Genomic DNA, 17,103 nt, shown 5'->3' with positions numbered 1-17,103 from the left:
CATTCATTGAACATCAACAAGATGCCGGACTCTGTGGTGGGTCTTTCGCATGCTGAAAGGGGGGAACTATTTCTTTATTTTACATATGAGAAAGGAGATTGAGTAATTTGTATAAAATCACACAGATGATATATGGAAGGGTGCACATAAATACGCAATATTTACATGAAAGTTAAGCTTCTGATTTATTCACATGAATATTCTATAATATTCTATAATGTACGTTGTATAAAGACCACCTACTCTGTTGTTTCTTTCTCCTGCAACTTCTATTTTAATCTTTAGATTTTAAATCTCTATGTAGTATTTCCCCAAAATTCCTAGAAAAAAATAGTAGACATCTGTTGTTTTTGCCTGCCCAGAATTCACATGCCCTTTGAGCGTTAGTACCTTCATCCATTCTCAGTCCATGGGAATGGATTACAGTGGGCCTGACCCCATACTTAGCCAATAAAGCACTGCATCATCCTGACTACAGTGTAACTGGTTCCAATCTTGGACTGGTCATATGACCAAATAGAGTGAATGAAAATTATCTCCCAAAATTTTGTTGGAACTCTTGAGAACTTTCCTTTCTACTACATTGGTAGAATGATAGAGCAAAAGCTTAGAGACAAAGAAACAACTTGCCTGAATTTGTAACTAGCAGAGGAATGATGTATCACATGATGAAGAAAGGCCAATTGCTGGATCTATCTGTATCTGAAGCCATTTGGCCTACTCCATTTAATAATCTAATGAGTATCTTCCTTTCCATTTATCTCAGTTTTTTAATTCAATCAAAAAGGCTTCTCGTACAGAGCATAATATGAGTCTATAACTTTCTATGAGACACTAGTCAAGGTTTTGGAAACAACAAGACAATGAGAATCACTGAGAAGATTCTGTGGTGGTCAGAATAATGACCTCCCCCAAAGATGTGCACATTTTAATCCCTAGAACCTGAGAATATGTTATTTTACGTGAAAGAAAGATTTTTGCAGATGTGATTAAGGATAAAGACCTTCAGATTAGAAGGCCCAATCTAATCACATAAGTCCTTAAAAGTAGAAAAGGGAGGCAAAGAGGTCATGAAATGGAATGGAAGAAGAATGAGGAAAGATTCTAAGCATGAAGAAGAGTCACATCTGTTATTAGCTTGGAACATGGATGTAATAGGCTTTGATCTGAAAAATGTGGTGCCATCTAGAAGCTAGAAATGATCCACAGCAGGAAGCAAGAAAAGATGAAACTCATCCTTACCACTACAAGGAACTGTGTTCTGCCGACAGTCTGAATAGAAAACGTGTTCTCCCTGAGAGCCTCCGAAAAGAAATTTAACCTGCTGGCACCTTGATAAATATCCATTCCAGACTCCTGACCTATGAGCTATAAGGTAATAAATTTGTGTTGTCTTAAGTCACTACATTTGTGGTAATTTGTTACAGCAGCAATAGAACTAATACAGATTCTGATCACTCTATTTGCCTTGGAGAATCTGGGAATCAGACCATACCACCAAAAGTTCTATTAGCAGGATCCCCTGGACATTAGGAGAGGAAACTGTGGGCCTCATCTTCAGGGTAATTATATTAGCACACCCACAGGATAGGAGGAGAGAAATACAGCATAAGAGAAGGCAGAGATACCAGGCTGATAAAACATGTGCCTCATTTTGTGTCACTGAGCCATCATTGACATGGAGCACATTTGCTGTGCTACCCTTGGGCTCTGGTAATCATGTTCAAAATTCCTAATTCAGCATTAGTAAGGAAAAAGCAACAAGGTTGAGCCTTGGAGACCTAGAAAGCAGTAATCCATGATGGAGAAACTTCTCTCCATCATTGTTAGTACACATGGCGGAGGTTCTGACAGCAAGGGAGAGTGGTGACAGGAAGGGAAAGCAATAGGAATGCTGAATGAGAACCACAGGAGCAGTAACACTGACAGGCTCTAGAATGATCTGGGCTTCTGTAGCAGCAAAGTTATAGCAGCCACTAGGGAAGAACATGAAATCCTCAGAATCCTTAAGTGGGGGTGGAAAGAAAGGAGAGAGTCAGAGTTCCACTGAGAATTCTGAGGAGCAGTGAAATCAAGGAATAATAACTGAAATTATTATATTTATATAATATAATAATAATTATATAAATTATTATATTATATTATATTATATTATATTATATTAGTCCTCAGTGTCCTCCAAACCCCCCAGCCCAGCTGTATATGGGTTTACACACACACTAGTTTATATTTACAGAATCTTCTCAGAATCTCATAATCTAAATGAGCTCATGCCCTTTTTGTGTTTCAATGATACCCTTGCCTTCAGGATGACGTCTTGGAGGACCTCTCAAGGTCCATCATTCAAGGCTCTGTTAATAATGGTTTTATGCTACAAGGTCAAGACAGGCAGCTTTCCAGCTTATGACACATTTGTGCTGAGTTGACACAATGAGAAGGCCTAGCTACTTCTGACAGAATGTTTCTCTGCTCTTCGTTTACCTGGCTTCAGATGTCTTCTGTAGAGAATTTTTCAGGGTGTTATTTAGTTATAAATCTCTGAAGAAAGTACTGGCAAAAAAAAAAAAAAAGATTTTAAAGTGGAGATCTTAAGCAATATTTTCTTCATTCAAGAAAAATAGCTTTTATTGCTAAAGCATCCGAGTCAGCTTCCTCTCTTAGGTAAATCACGATTTTATTTTGTCCCCTTTTTGTAATGTGCTAGGATTGTACTCCTAAAATGAATGGTTATGTTATATGAAAACTTATGCTGTATTTGAAAAATCCTAAGAATTTTGAATAATTCATTTAATTTTTTAAAAATATTAGGCCCTACTTAAAGACACTTCTAGCTATTTGAACTTTGATGTTAATGGGCCAAGAACAAAACGACAGAGAAATTAACAATGGTAATAGCAACAAGAATTCGTTAGGCCAGTGCTTGCCATATGCTGATGAATCGTAAGGAACTCATAATGAATAAATACCATATTTTAAAAGGTCATAACCTAGAGATTTTATGCATGTATTCTTTTGTTTATTTACTCATGTATAGATATGTCTTTGTCCATTAATGACTCAGTTGAGCTGATCCCAGATAATCTATAAAATGAGGGCTAGTGACCTCTTGATACGCAATTTGAAAGAAAGCATTCCAGTTCATATTTCTTACAGTAGTTTGAGCTTGGGAAATTTTAAAGAAGGCAACTGGAAAGTGGTTGTTTTTTTTTTTTTTTTTTTGTATAAAGCTATATTTAGTTTTATTTGTTTATCTTCCTTGCTGCTTAATTTACCAATCTACATCTACTAAACAGCAAACAATGGCATGTCCTTTCTAACCTCTAGGATTTTCTGTGTCGGGAAGGACAGTTAATTGCACGCATACAAATTACTCCATGGTAAAGAGCAATGCACTGCTTTTCCTGAATCATTAAGATTAATTTTTCTTTGCAATTCTCAGAAATAGCAATCTGTAAGATTAATAATATACAGTAACACAATGTGCATTTTTCTTTCCTTTATTGTTCTTAATAAGTAAGGGCAAGGATTTGAAGTAATATTAACTAAGTGTTGCTCATTAAACTCACACACTCAATACAGTTGAAAAAGAAAATAATTTTGTGGCTAAATCCTGTTTTCCTATAATCCACTTTGATTCCTGGATTTATAAGAAATCCATATTATCAGGATACTGGATTTTTAAAATATTTTTAGGAATTGTGTTCTTCTTACTAGTCAATCTTTAAAAAAAAAAAAAAAACCTAGCAAAACAAAAAACAGGAGATTCCATAAAATCCTCTCATGTTAGCTTTGCTTAAGTAATGATAGACAAAATGTCTAAGATACCTCAAAGAATTTAAGAGATGTAAAGAATCTTGACATCATCTGCTCTATACTCCCTTCCCCACACCCTTCAGCCCTGTTCTGTGGGCAAGAAAGATGCCTGCTTTGCTCTCCACTGGACCCCATTTCAGAAAAGAAAGTTGAGGCCCAGAGAGTGGTGACCATTATCACTTCACTATCGGGTAAGCAAGCAGGACTCCTAACTTCCTGTCCAGTTTTCATTTCCTGCACCCAGAGTCCCTGGAGGATGTGAAGGGTCAAAACAAAAATTCAAATAATGATGTAGATCTAATGTTAGGGCTAGAAGGAATGTAGTCATCTAGTCCAACTCCCATATTTTCTAGATGAAAAATATGAGACCCAGATAGATTTTTGAATTGTCTGGGGTCATATGCATTGTCAGAGGAAAAGCAGAACCCAGTGGTGTTGCTCCCTCACCCCCACTGTCATCAGAAGTCAACAGGCTGTCTGTAATAGGACGTGGGGAAGTAAGGCCAACTACCAGGAGCTCGATGGCTCTTTTATCTCTTTGTTTCTCACAGATGAGTTCTATGTAAATAACTTTCTCCAAATGTAGTGTGTATAACTATTTCAAAATGAAGATCCTCAAGACATTCCTAAATTCCTTGAGTAAATAATAGCCAAATAATTAATTGGCCTTTTAGAGAAAACACACTAACCTAACTCTCACTTCTCCCTTCTTGTGGTACATAAGGAACAGAGCCATATTCTGCCATAATTTGTGGTTGAATGTCATAATTACATTCTAGATACTCCTACTGAAAATAGAGGTTATCAGGTGCCATTGGCACATAGCTCTAATATGTCATTTTTTAGCTAAAAAAGAAAATATGTCCTAGGGGAGAAGCAAGCAGTGCTTAATGGATCAAGAGAAATGAACCATTGCTTTTAGTTGTACTTTTTATTTAACCTATTTGGAATGGACTGAATGTTTCCCCTAAAATTCAAATACTGAAATCACACCCCCAATATAATGGTATTAAGAGATGGTACCCTTGGAAGACAATTGGGTCACGCGGGCATCTTGCAAATGGGATTAACGCCCTTATACAAGGGACCCCTAAGAATTTTCTTGCCTTCTCCACCGTGTCAGGATACAGCAGGAAGATAGCTGTCTGGGAACCAGGAAACAAGCCCTCATCAGACATTGAATCACCTGGCATCTTGATCTTGGATTTCCCAGCCTCCAGAACTGTAAGAAACAAATGTTTGTTGTTTAAGGCACCTAGTCTCTGGTATTTATTGTAGCAACCCAAACTAAGGTACATGAACTCTACATTTTCAATAGAAAGAACTGTGAAATCTGTATTAGTAGACTCTCAGATGTGAGGGCATTTGGAGACGTTGGTGAGAAAAGCATTGAGTGGGTGTGATGGTGATGGCTTTCCAACTGTGTGCTGAAAACAAATCTTGTCACAGCCAAACCCTTAAAACTCCCTCTCACATTCACTTGATACTCCAGGATAAAGATGTGTTTGCCACAGCATCTCTGAAAAATTTAACTCTTTCTTAATTCATTTATAACCTGGGATCTGATTTCTTTGAAGTAAAAACAAATTAACACAAACTGCCATTATATAAGTTTCACTTGTGTTAAGTACTGTGCTATGTGCCTTAAATACATTATGCCCAGTGTCATACAAGATGGATCTCATGAGCTCCCTTTACAGATGATGAGTCTGAGAAGCTCAGAAATTGCCTAACAGGTCAGTTAAATAAGTAAGTCAAGAACAGGTAACTTAACAGGTAAGTTAAGGACAGAGATTGCTTCCCCTTGCCTTTCAACAGAGCCAGGTGATCTCCACAGATTCCTCTTCTATTCTGATCCTACTCCACTTTGCAACCCCATCTATCTTACTATACTACATCTAAATGAGGTTTGGAAATAATGCCCAACCTCAAAGAGGCTGTACTGCCCCTGCTCTGACAGTGGAGATGGTTTGCTCACTTCCCATTGTTAGAGCCTCAATAATAAAGAAGAATTGGAGAAGGTCAAGATGAGACTTGTTTTTAGTTTTGCTTTTTACTTAACCTATAGTCTACATTTTCAATAAGAAAAATAGTGAAATCCACATTACTAGACTCTCAAACTCAATAGGGCATTTGGGGACCCTGGTGAGATAAGCATTTGAGTGGGTTTAAGGAGATGTTTGAGCAAAGGAAAATTTGGAGATTGAATCTTGACACTTCTTAATCAGAATAATATTCAAATCCAAAAAGTGGAGCAAAAATAAGTACTAACTATGGGATAGAGTGGGAGAAGGAAACAATAAGATTAAAAAGATTTTAGAAATACTAAGTAAGATAGAAGGAATGTAGGAGGTGATGAGGGTGATAGTGTGGTTGGCAGGGGTGGAGTTTTGGCATAATTTTAAGTGTATACCTAATAAGATTTAAACATGAGCTGTCAGAGGAATAGTTTCTAGGTTAAAACAAGGTATAGACAGAGACTTAAAAGATCAGAGATTTGTCACTGTTTCTTAACTTCTATAAAATATTACGTAATTATGTTGACTCTTTCAGCAATAAAAAGTGACCTATCCTTCATATTAACATGGAAGTTAAATCTTGTCCATGATTGTTCGACAATCTTGTAACATTGAAATATCACCCAAAAGGAATTAGGCTTTATGTTTTGGGTAAGACTATTGATTGAGTTGGCGTGTATATGAAATTTGTGTAAAAATAGTCTTCCGAATCCAGTATGTTTTTCCTATTATAGTGACAAATTAAACACTCATCTTAACCTTAGTCAGAGTGGCACATTTATACTCAAAGGCTGTAGTGGGTCATGATGGGAAAAAAAAAAAAAGAAGATGAGGAGTCTATAAATTGTAATCTGTAAGTAAAAAATGCAGTATTTCTGTTTTCTAGGACTCAGCTATGAAGCAACATTTAAGAGAAAATATCATTACTATTCACCCTATCTTTTACAGACATCGTTATTATTGTAATTGTATGTTAAAAACTATGCATTTTTGGCAACAACTGCTCTGGCCATTTGCTATAGAACAATACATAGGTAGGTAAGTAGATGATCAATATCTAGATAGAGAATATCGATAGATGTGGGCAAACATATGCATGTGTCTTTAAGTATCTCAGTGTGATGCATGTATACTCTATCATTTTTTTCAAATTTTGGCTAACTGAAATATTTCTAGACTTCAGAATTTTTAAATACCTATTCCCAGGCTCATATATGACTATTTGTGATCTTTGGGGCAGGTGGTATTAAAACATCTTATAAGTACAAAATTAATCTGCGTTGCTACAATCGGAGAAAAAATAACCCCCAAAAGCCCCACGAAAACTATTACCTTTGCCCCCTGTCTCCCCAACAGACCATTCCCACCTTGAGGTAACTTTTTTTGTCTTCTCACCCATTCGTGTGGTTATTAGCTCAGGTTTGGGAGCAGCTCATTTTTCTAGATGCATCTGATAGTTTTTAATGCTGGTTTTTGTTTTGTTTTGTTTTGTTTTGTTTTGTTTTGTTTTGTTTTGTTTTGCCAGTGGGTGACAGAAATGTGTGCCAAGGTTTTTTGCCCACATAAAGTTCTAAAATTAAACATCAAGAGTTATCTTTCCACTTCAGGAAGTCCTGTGAAAGCTTAGATTGTTTTGTCATCAGGTCAGTAGAATATCTGAGGAAATAGGTTCATCGGTTTTCTGTCTTCATCCAATGACAATATAGAAGATGAGAAGACTTACCCTTCCAGTTAGAATCTGGGGAGGCTTCAAAAAGAGAAACATGTTAAACACTTTAATCTCACTCATCTTGACCTCTGTGGTTAGTAATACACTCAATGAGTCCAGAATAAGACATGTCTTTCTTACCATTACCAAGCAAGGTTTGCTGTTCTCATTGTTATATTTGCGGTTTATACATATTTTTTATATTTTAGATACAAGATGAAACATAAGGTACCACTTTATCCACTTTATGCTACATAGATTTTCCTTTCCTTTTTTTTTTTTTTTCTTTTTTAAGATTTTACTTGTTTGAGGGGAGAAAGAGAGAAAGCCCGTGCACATGGCCAAGAGCATGGGGGGCGGGCGGGGAGGGGCAGAGGTAGAGGGAGAAACAGAGTTCTCACTGGCTGAGATCATGACCTGAGCTGAAAGCAGAGCTTAACTGACTGAGCCATTTTGATGTCCCAGCTTTCTTTTTCTTATCATTGATTATTTTGTTGTTAGGCAATACACTTTAAAATCACTAAAAGCACAATAGAAAATCAGTAAACATTTTATTCTTACCCCTTTGCATAATTTTCTCTGTTTTTCCACAATGCCATATTGGGGCTTTTTGCCCATTTGGAGGCTCTCCTTTAATGAGCCCTGAAACATCTATTTGCAGTAAGCTGCAGTAAGATGCAGGTAAGTATTGTCCAAAGAACTTCAGTCTCTACATGAAATATCTATAAGAAAGCCTAGAGAAGAGATGCCTGGGTGGCTCTATGGTTTAGCTTCTGCCTTCAGCTCAGATCATGGTCCTGGGGTCCTGGGATCAGGTCTCGCATTGGGCTCCCCCCAAGGAGCCTGCTTCTCCCTCTGCCTGTGTGTCTGCCTCTCTCTATGTGTCTCTCATGAATAAATAAATAAAATCTTATAAAAAAAAAAAGAAAGCCAAAGAAGATCATAAACAATAAGTCAGATACTTGGAGAAGAACACACTGCACATAACCAACAGTTACTGAGTACAGCTAAGGAAGAAAGACAACTATGATTCCTGCCCTCCCAAGATCACAGCTATTACTCTTGACTTATGAGCAGGTCAACAACAAGGTGGCAGTTAGTATAAGTGAGGATTGAGGATGAGTTGGGGAAGAATCAGTGAGAAGAGGTCATACTTAAGAAAGTGATGTGGATAAAATTTTTTCCCAACCCGGGTGATAACTTGTTGTGCATTAATTATCATGAAACTCAACAGTTAGCAAACATTTTTTGTGGAGGGCACACTAGTAAATATTTTAGGCTTTGCCATCCAATAGTCTTTGTCACAACTATTCAACTCAGCAATGTTCCAATTAAACTTCAGGAACAGGCATCAGCTAGACTTGGCCTAAGGGCCATAGTTTGTTGACCCCTGATATAAATTATCACAGTTTCAAACTTGGATATGTGTTTAGAGAGTGATATAATTAATAGAGAAGGAAATAGAAGGAAATTTGGGTTTCATGAAAAAAAAAGACTTTGGCATTAATAAATATTTGATTTAATATGACAAATATTTCCCGAACACTTACTGTGTAATATTAGGCATAAGGTATAAGGAAATGGATAAAATATGAGCTCTGCTCTCAAGGAACTCACCGTCTATCATACAATGGATAATCATGACATGGAATCACAGCTTTAGGGAAGTATTGTGTCCTGAAATAAGCAAGCCATATATGTGGGCTCAATAAAGTGCCTCATTCAAATCACAGTTCACAAAACACACTCATGGTTCAGTGAGCTGGGCTGAGAAGGACAAGCTGGAAAAGTTGCTAGTGTACAATGACAAAGGAAATAAGTTCTTTGGTTTTAAATACTGAGAAAGTGTTGTAGTCTGAAAAGTATGCCCCCTCCCAAAGATATCCACACCCTAATCCCTAGAACCTATGGATATAGGTTCCTTGCATGGCAATGGAACTTTCTGATGTGATTAAATTAATGACCTTATGATGGTGAGATAATCCTGGTAGGCCCAATAAAATAACAAGGGTCCTTCTAAGAGGGACCTGGGTAGGTCATAACTAGAATAAGCTGCTGTGATGACAGAAACAGAAGTTGGGGTGATTTGGCAGCCAAACTAGGAATGCTAGCAACCTCCAGAAGCTGAAAAAGACAAGGAACAGATTCTCTCCCAGGGCCCCTGAAGGAACTAGCTTTGCCAGTGCCTTGATTTTAGCCCTCTAAGTCTCATTTTAGAGTTCTAAGCTCCTAAACTATAAGATTAAATTTGTGTGGTTTTAAGTTAAATTTGTGAGAATTTCTTAACATAAAAACTATAGAAACTAATTAATACAAGAAGTAAAACCAACCTAAGTTATACTGTGATCAAATTTTATTTTTTCCCCCAAACTCCAGAAGAGAAAATTTATATTCCTAGCCCCTGGAATAGTGCCAGAAGCAGAGTATATGCTCAATTCAAAAACAGAGAAACAATAAATGTCATAGTAGTACCATGATACTTCAGAAAGATAGGAGAGTTTTAAAACTAGAGGAATGTTCCTACAGCGAGAAAAAAGAAAAAAAAACTTAAATGCTGTTGGGAACTATAAAAATAGCGATGTCTTAGCCACATGTTTACACCTGATAGGTGAAGATGCAGAAGAATTATTATATAAATTTAAAGGTAAATTAATTATTGAGTCAAATTCTCCAATACGCAGTCCTTTTCTCATATATTCTTTTGTTAGTTACAAGTGAGGGGGTCTAAACTTCAGTTTTTTTAATAAATAACTATGTTTTTCTTTGTCTACACTTCTGATCACTCCTGCTATTCCTCTTGTAACTGAACAGGGAAAAAATTCAGGAATCATTTAGGGGTTGATGTGAGAAGAAGTCTGAACCTGATGATTCCTACAAGCCTTCAAGTTCATGTCCACATCCCTCAGCATTACTATGGCAAAGAAGGGGGCCTATCTCCCCTCTCCTAAAAACAAAAGCCTTTGGGGGCACCTGGTGGCTCACTTGGTTAAGTGTCTGCCTTTGGATCAGGTCATGATCTCAGGGTCCTTGGATGGAGCCCCTTGGTGTGGGGAGGCTCCCTGCTCAGTGGAGAGTTTGCTTCTCCCTCTCCCTCTGCACCTCCCCTACTCCCACCACCTGGCTTGTGCTCTCTGTCACTTTCTCTCATAGATCATAAAATCTTTTTTTTTTTAAAGCCCCATCAGACTGATCTTCTATGGCCACTTTGCTTCTTTAAACTTTTCCTAATTTGAGAGGTAGTGGATATAAGATAAAGAATGAAGAAAAGAAAATGAACTCAAATATCAAATTCAATAGTTGCCTTTTTCTCAAACCCCACCAGCCACAAAGCATTGTTAGTGAGAGTCAATGGCTGCTGTAACAAACTCCCAAATCTTGGTGACTTAGCATAGTTAACTGAATTTTGTGTTAACATATAAAAAAAATCCAAAATAAATGTTCCTAATCAGTGGTCAGTCTTCTGTGTAGTTAATCAGAGACCCAGGACTTCCCAGGGCCTTGTAGTCTTCCATGAGATCAATAGAAGAAAGAAAAGCATGCAGAACATTTTCGTAAGTCTGGAAGCAGTAGATAGCACTTCCACCATAAGCCAGGAGTCAGAGTTCTTTCATATGGCTACATGCTTCTAACTGCAAGGAATTCTGGGGTACACAGGACAGCTATGTAACTGGGAGGTGGACAAAACAGATTTGATAAAGATAGAGGCTCTATATAGGCTGGCCTCTGGCTACTGCCCCCAACTCATTTCCTATTTTTCTTTCCTTCGTTTAGTGTGTTCCAACCATTTTGGCCTTCTTGCTGATCTTCAAATATACCCAGCCAAAGTCCTGCCTCAGAGCCTTTGTATCTGAAAAGCCATCTAACTATTCACTAGATATGCACACAGTGTGCTCCCTAACTTCACTCTGCTCAAAACCACGTCTCAAGAGGATTTCCCTGACCACCTCCACCCATCTAAACTCGCACCCTGTCACTCCAGTCTCTTACTGGGTTTTTCCCCTCGAGGACATGCATCATTATCATCACTATCTGACATTATAACATATATTTGTTTATTCAATTTTTATCTGTTTCCTCCATGAGCGTGTAAGCTCCTAAAAAGTCAGAGACTTTGTCTGTTTTGTTCATTGCTGTATTTGGAGCATCTAGAACATTGTCCAATGCATAATAAAACACCAAGTATGCATTTTATTGAATGAACTGTTTCTTAAAAAGGACTTCAAATACGTAAACACTGCAGGGGCTCTATCTTCTACTGGCCCTTTTTGAGCACAGGCCAGGATACCCTGTCTCTTAAATATCTCTCATACATTCCACTTTCTCATCCCACTACCTGCTCTCCATCTTGAATTTAAGACTCATTTCAAGGATCTTCTCTTTTCGCAAAACGCCAGCTGTCCCGTGTTCCATAGTGCCTCCTGTGTAGCTCATGCCTGTATGGAAATCAACTGTTTATGCATCTGTCTCCCCCGCAGGACTGTGAATTTCTCCTGGCCTGGGCTGTGTATTATTCAACTGTGTGTCCTCATTGCTTAGTATAGTGTCTGGCATATGGTAGAATCAGCGAATATCTGCTTGTCAAGACTGTCCAATGATTTGGAAGACTTCTTGCTTCAGGAAAACTTACCTAGAGAAAAAGAGAATATCCACTCAAACTTCTCTAAGCAGTTTTAGTAAGAATTTGCCAAAACATTATTCCTCCCAACTCCTTCAGAACTGTAAGAACACAAACGAAATTATTCCTTGAATCGTGTATAATTAGTGCAATGGTTATTAGAGCTGGATTATTTATTTTCTGTATTTTGGCTATTGTTGACAATGCGGCTATAAACATCAGGGTTCATGTACCCCACATCCTATTTATGTCATTTTATAGAATTTAGAACATAATCTTATTTTAAATGATTATAGAGATTTTAGTATTTGTTAGTTTTTTACTTTGAACCATTTTGTTGTTCAATTCATGATCAGAGAAATCAGGCCTAATAGTAGCATCATTGCTATAAGGAAAAAAGATCCATTTCATACTAATATACTATCTGATATAATTTCTCGAACTGTCTTATATAGAGAGATACAGAGAGATTCCTTATAGTAAATGAATAATTAGGGAGATAAGCCATCCTGGAAATTACATAAAGAAACAATAAACCATTCAGTGATTAGAAAATCAAATATTTTTCTAAAATAGAGAAGTCCTTTTTACATTTGTCTTTTTTTTTTTTTTTTAAGATTTTGTTTATTCATGAGAGACACAGAGAGAGAGAGAGAGGCAGAGACACAGGCAGGGGAGATGCAGGCTCCATGCATGAAGCCGGATGTGGGACTCGATCAGGGCTCCAGGGTCACGTCCTGGGCTGAAGGCAGGTGCTAAACCGCTGAGCCACCCAGGGATCCCCTGCATTTGTCTTTCATGTGTATAAAAAGATTCCAAAATTTCTGGTAACATTTAGAAGGATGTAATCTTATCAGACATATTTTCAATCTATAAAAAATAAAACTATATATCTAGGCTTTATGGAACATACATATATATGTATATATTTTCTGTGATATATACATATATTCATATCTACACACATACAGTATATATAACACTGTATATATATATATATATATATATATATATATATATATATATATATATATAAATAACTCTGGATATGTGTATAAAATCTCTTCATATTTACCATGGTCAATAACCATGTCTCCTAGGAAAGGGAATCATGACTTTTAGTTCTGTTCCACCATATTATTTGCACTTACAGACTGATTAGGTATTGGTTCTACATTCATCCATGCCAAAAAAGCAGGTTAAAGACATAGCAACCGAACTGGATGTGAATCTATAAAATGGATTCTATTTAGATCCTCACCAAAAAATTAGTAATGTCTAAGCTACTACATCATGATGAATACCAGCCATAGAAAATTAAGGCAACTGGGTATTACAATGTTAACCTCATTAATCAATGAATATGAGTCTATAAATCCGTAAGAGCCAAGTATAGCCTAAATTTCTCTGGGATCTTGAACAGGTATCAACCCATTTGCATTGTCACTAATGAGTATTGTAGTGACTTCAGGTTTCAGGAAATAAAGTGAGATACCTGTTACAATTCTACCTTTAATTAAGGTATGAGGAAAGACAGGATATGAAGATCCATTTTTCCTTCGAGTTTCCAGGTTCTACTGCCATTCTAGAAGAGCTGTTAGGTACATCAGATTTTCCATTCTGCACAAATCCAGAAGGCATCATTTATATAGAATACAAGATATATTCCTTGAGTTGTGCAATTTCATTACTAGATCAACTTAACATCCACAAACAATGTGATTATAACTCGAATTTATTCATTCGTTAATTCAGTCCTTGTTAACGACTGATGTAGTGGTGATGCTAAATGCCAAGTGACTTTATTCTTGCAAGGGCTTCATATCCAATATAGAAAACAAAATCAGGGACTATATCTTATTTTGAATTTATTTGTTTTATTTTTCTTTTGTGATGCAATACTGCACATTTCCAGCAGGAATCCTTGTGGTTCTATATTGAAAAATAATATTCCATCCAATATATTGTAGGTTAGAGCTGTCAAAAAGAAAGAGCAAGAGACCAGCTGGCTGACTGATTGGCTATTTTAGGCAGGATCTCCTGGGGCTCTAGTACCTGTATGAGGCTAATACAGGCCAGGAGTTTAGCTTTGCAGTTTGCTAAAATCAATTCTCTCTGTTCACCCCAAGTGTGATCAAACTCTGGAGAAATTATTTAGACTAAAAAAACTCAACAAGACATGGATAGGCAAGCCAAAGTATGAATTTATTTGTGTAGGTTGATATATATGGCAGGATATGTATCAATGATCAGGATGATGCACTAAGGAAACTGAGTTAGAGATGAAAAGGTTGTGAGCTCAACCTAGGATAACAGAAGTTAAGAAATTTTAAAAAGTATTCTATTGGGCTAAACTAGCTATTAGAATGATATTTTAAATAGCTTTTTAAAGATATAATTCACATAGTATACAATTCACCCTTTTAAATTGTACAATATTTTTGGTATATTCACAGTGTTATGCAATCATCACTCCTATCTAATTTTAGAACATTTTCATCACCCCAAAAAGAAAACCCATACCCATTAGCAGTCACTCTCCATTTTCTCCTTTCTCCTGCTGTACATCCCTAGGAAACCACTAATCTACTCTCCAACTCTATAGATTTGTGTATTCTGGATAGATTGGCTATCAGTGGGATCTTTTAATACATGATTTTTGTGGCTGACTTCTTTCATTTTGCATGTTTTCAGAGCTTATCCATGCTGTAGCCTGTATTAATCCTTTTTTATTTCCAAATAATATTCTATTTTATGGATATAGGTACTATAGTTGATGGGTATTTGGGTTGTTTCTCCTTTTAAGCTGATATGAATAATGCTATTATGAACATCTTAATACAAGTCTTTGTGTGAACATGTACTTTAATTTCTCTTGGATATATACTGAGGATGTAATTGCCAGGTCATATGGTAACTCTATGTTTAACCTTTTGGGGACATGCCAAACTACTTTCCAACAGAGCTGCACCATTTTTAATTCCCTTTCACAACTATGAACATTCTGATCTCTCCACATACTTGCCAGGATTTGTTATATTCTGTTGTATGACAGTAGACCTCTTAATGGATATGAGGTAGTATCTCATTGTGGTTTTAATTTGCATTTCCCTTATGGCTAATGATACTGAATGTCTTTTCTCTTTTTAAAAGATTTTGTTTATTTATTTATCAGAGAGACACACAAAGAAAGACAGAGACATAGGCAGAGGGAGAAACAGGCTCCCTTTGGGGAGCCCAATGTGGGACTTGATCCCAGGACCCTGGGATGGCATCCTGAGTGGAAGCCAGATGCTCAACCACTGAGCCACCCAGGCATCCCTTGAACGTCTTTTCATGTGCCTATTGACCATTTGTATTTCTTTGGAGAAATGTCTATTCAGATCTTTTGCCTGTTTTTTGAATGGAACACATATAAGATTTTTATTGACAAGTAATATTACATGGTATGAATATACCACACTATATAGATCCATTCATCAGCTGATGAGTACTATTAAATAATTATGTTTTTATAGAGAATGTTGGTGATCTCAGCAGATGGAGAAGGGGGAAAAATTGGACTAGGGAAACTAACTCAATTTATGAGCCTGACTCAGAAAAAAAAGTAATAGTGTTTAAAAGAATGGGCAAATTTTATCACATAGAGCTAACATCTTTAAGATAGGAAAAGGGTAGAGTAGACTTCAAAGTGAATGAGGCAGGGAAGTCAGTCTCCAGATAGTGGTTATATTTGAAGTCACATGCTAGTTGCATTCTCTTTTCAGGAGGTTCATCCAATTTATAGCTGAACTCCACCAAATTACCAGAAAAGGTTGAACCTAGGTACCATTAGCCCACTGCCATTGGAGAAAAAGGGGCTGGCAAGAGCTAAGAAGGGTTAGGGTCTCAGACAAACATGTTGGAATACCAGCAAATGAAGCTTTACTGAGGTAGCAAGCAGAATTAGGACCATATGAGCCAAGAGAATACAGTGGAGAACAGGGAGGAAGATGGATCATCATCGCAGATATGGTGGCTTGTGGCCCATCTCAGTCGTTCCATGTCAAATATGGAAATTCAATGAGATGATTTCCATAGGCCACCAGCTGCATGCTGTGAGTCTACTGCCTGCCTTGGTCAGAGCTGGGTTTGGGACTCAAAAGCTTGAGGACAGGTAGGGAAAATCCTGAGGTAACATGGAGCAAGAGAAAGGCAAGGACATCCAAAGCTCTCCAGCCAAAATATATATCCAATACTAGCTTATCTGTCCGTCTATCTAACATCTGGGTTTTTTTGGTATTTGTTTTGTTTTTTTTTTTTTTCATTAGAAGAAAGTTCTAACTCCTCCTTTGGACCCTTTCTTCCAGCATTAGAACAGATTTGTGAGCCTTTGATCTTTTTTTTTTTTTTTTTTTTTTAAAGATTTTATTTATTCATAGAGACAGAGAGAGAGAGAGAGAGAGGCAGAGACACAGGCAGAGGGAGAAGCAGGCTCCATACAGGAAGCCCGATGCGGGACTCCATCCTGGGTCTCCAGGATCACACCCCAGTCTGTAGGCGGCGCTAAACCGCTGCGCCACCAGGGCTGCCCGAGCCTTTGATCTAATACCAAATGAAACGGTTCTTTTGTGATTAGGGGTCATATTGTATGAAAAAAAAAATTCCTTTAAATACCAGAATCATCCCCAGCCTGCTAAAAAGACCCCATTATGAGAGCCCCCACCCCCACCCCCGGGGAATAGCAGGGAGCAATTGACCTGGGAGCCAAATGCAATGCAAAATGGTGAAATGTCATGCCAGATGCATACTCTATGCATTGTTATTTCTGTATTTCTCCCACTACCTCTCCCCAATACTATGCATTTATATTGACATTAGCTAAATGTGTGTATGAACTTTTGGCACTCTAGGGCTTTCATTGCATCAGTTATACTCTAATCTCTTTTCCTGATGCTACACTCCAGTTA

The 17,103-nt window shown here is 37.3% G+C and overlaps 1 long non-coding RNA gene across 2 annotated transcripts in view; it reads right to left on the bottom strand.

Moving 5' to 3' along the window:
- Positions 1-17,103, bottom strand: part of LOC144304342 (uncharacterized) — a 110,127-nt gene that overhangs the window by 84,721 nt on the left and 8,303 nt on the right. For both annotated transcript variants that reach the window (XR_013371242.1, XR_013371241.1), the window contains 2 exons: positions 4,837-5,035; positions 2,482-2,550 (listed from right to left, as the gene is read on the bottom strand). This is a non-coding gene — a long non-coding RNA (uncharacterized LOC144304342). The remainder of the gene's footprint in view (positions 1-2,481; positions 2,551-4,836; positions 5,036-17,103) is intronic.

The sequence above is a fragment of the Canis aureus genome, chromosome 33 (assembly GCF_053574225.1).
Source record: "Canis aureus isolate CA01 chromosome 33, VMU_Caureus_v.1.0, whole genome shotgun sequence".
Taxonomy (NCBI): Eukaryota; Metazoa; Chordata; class Mammalia; order Carnivora; family Canidae; genus Canis; species Canis aureus.
Note: the sequence above shows the minus strand (reverse complement) of the source record. Positions and strands in the feature narration are given on the sequence as shown.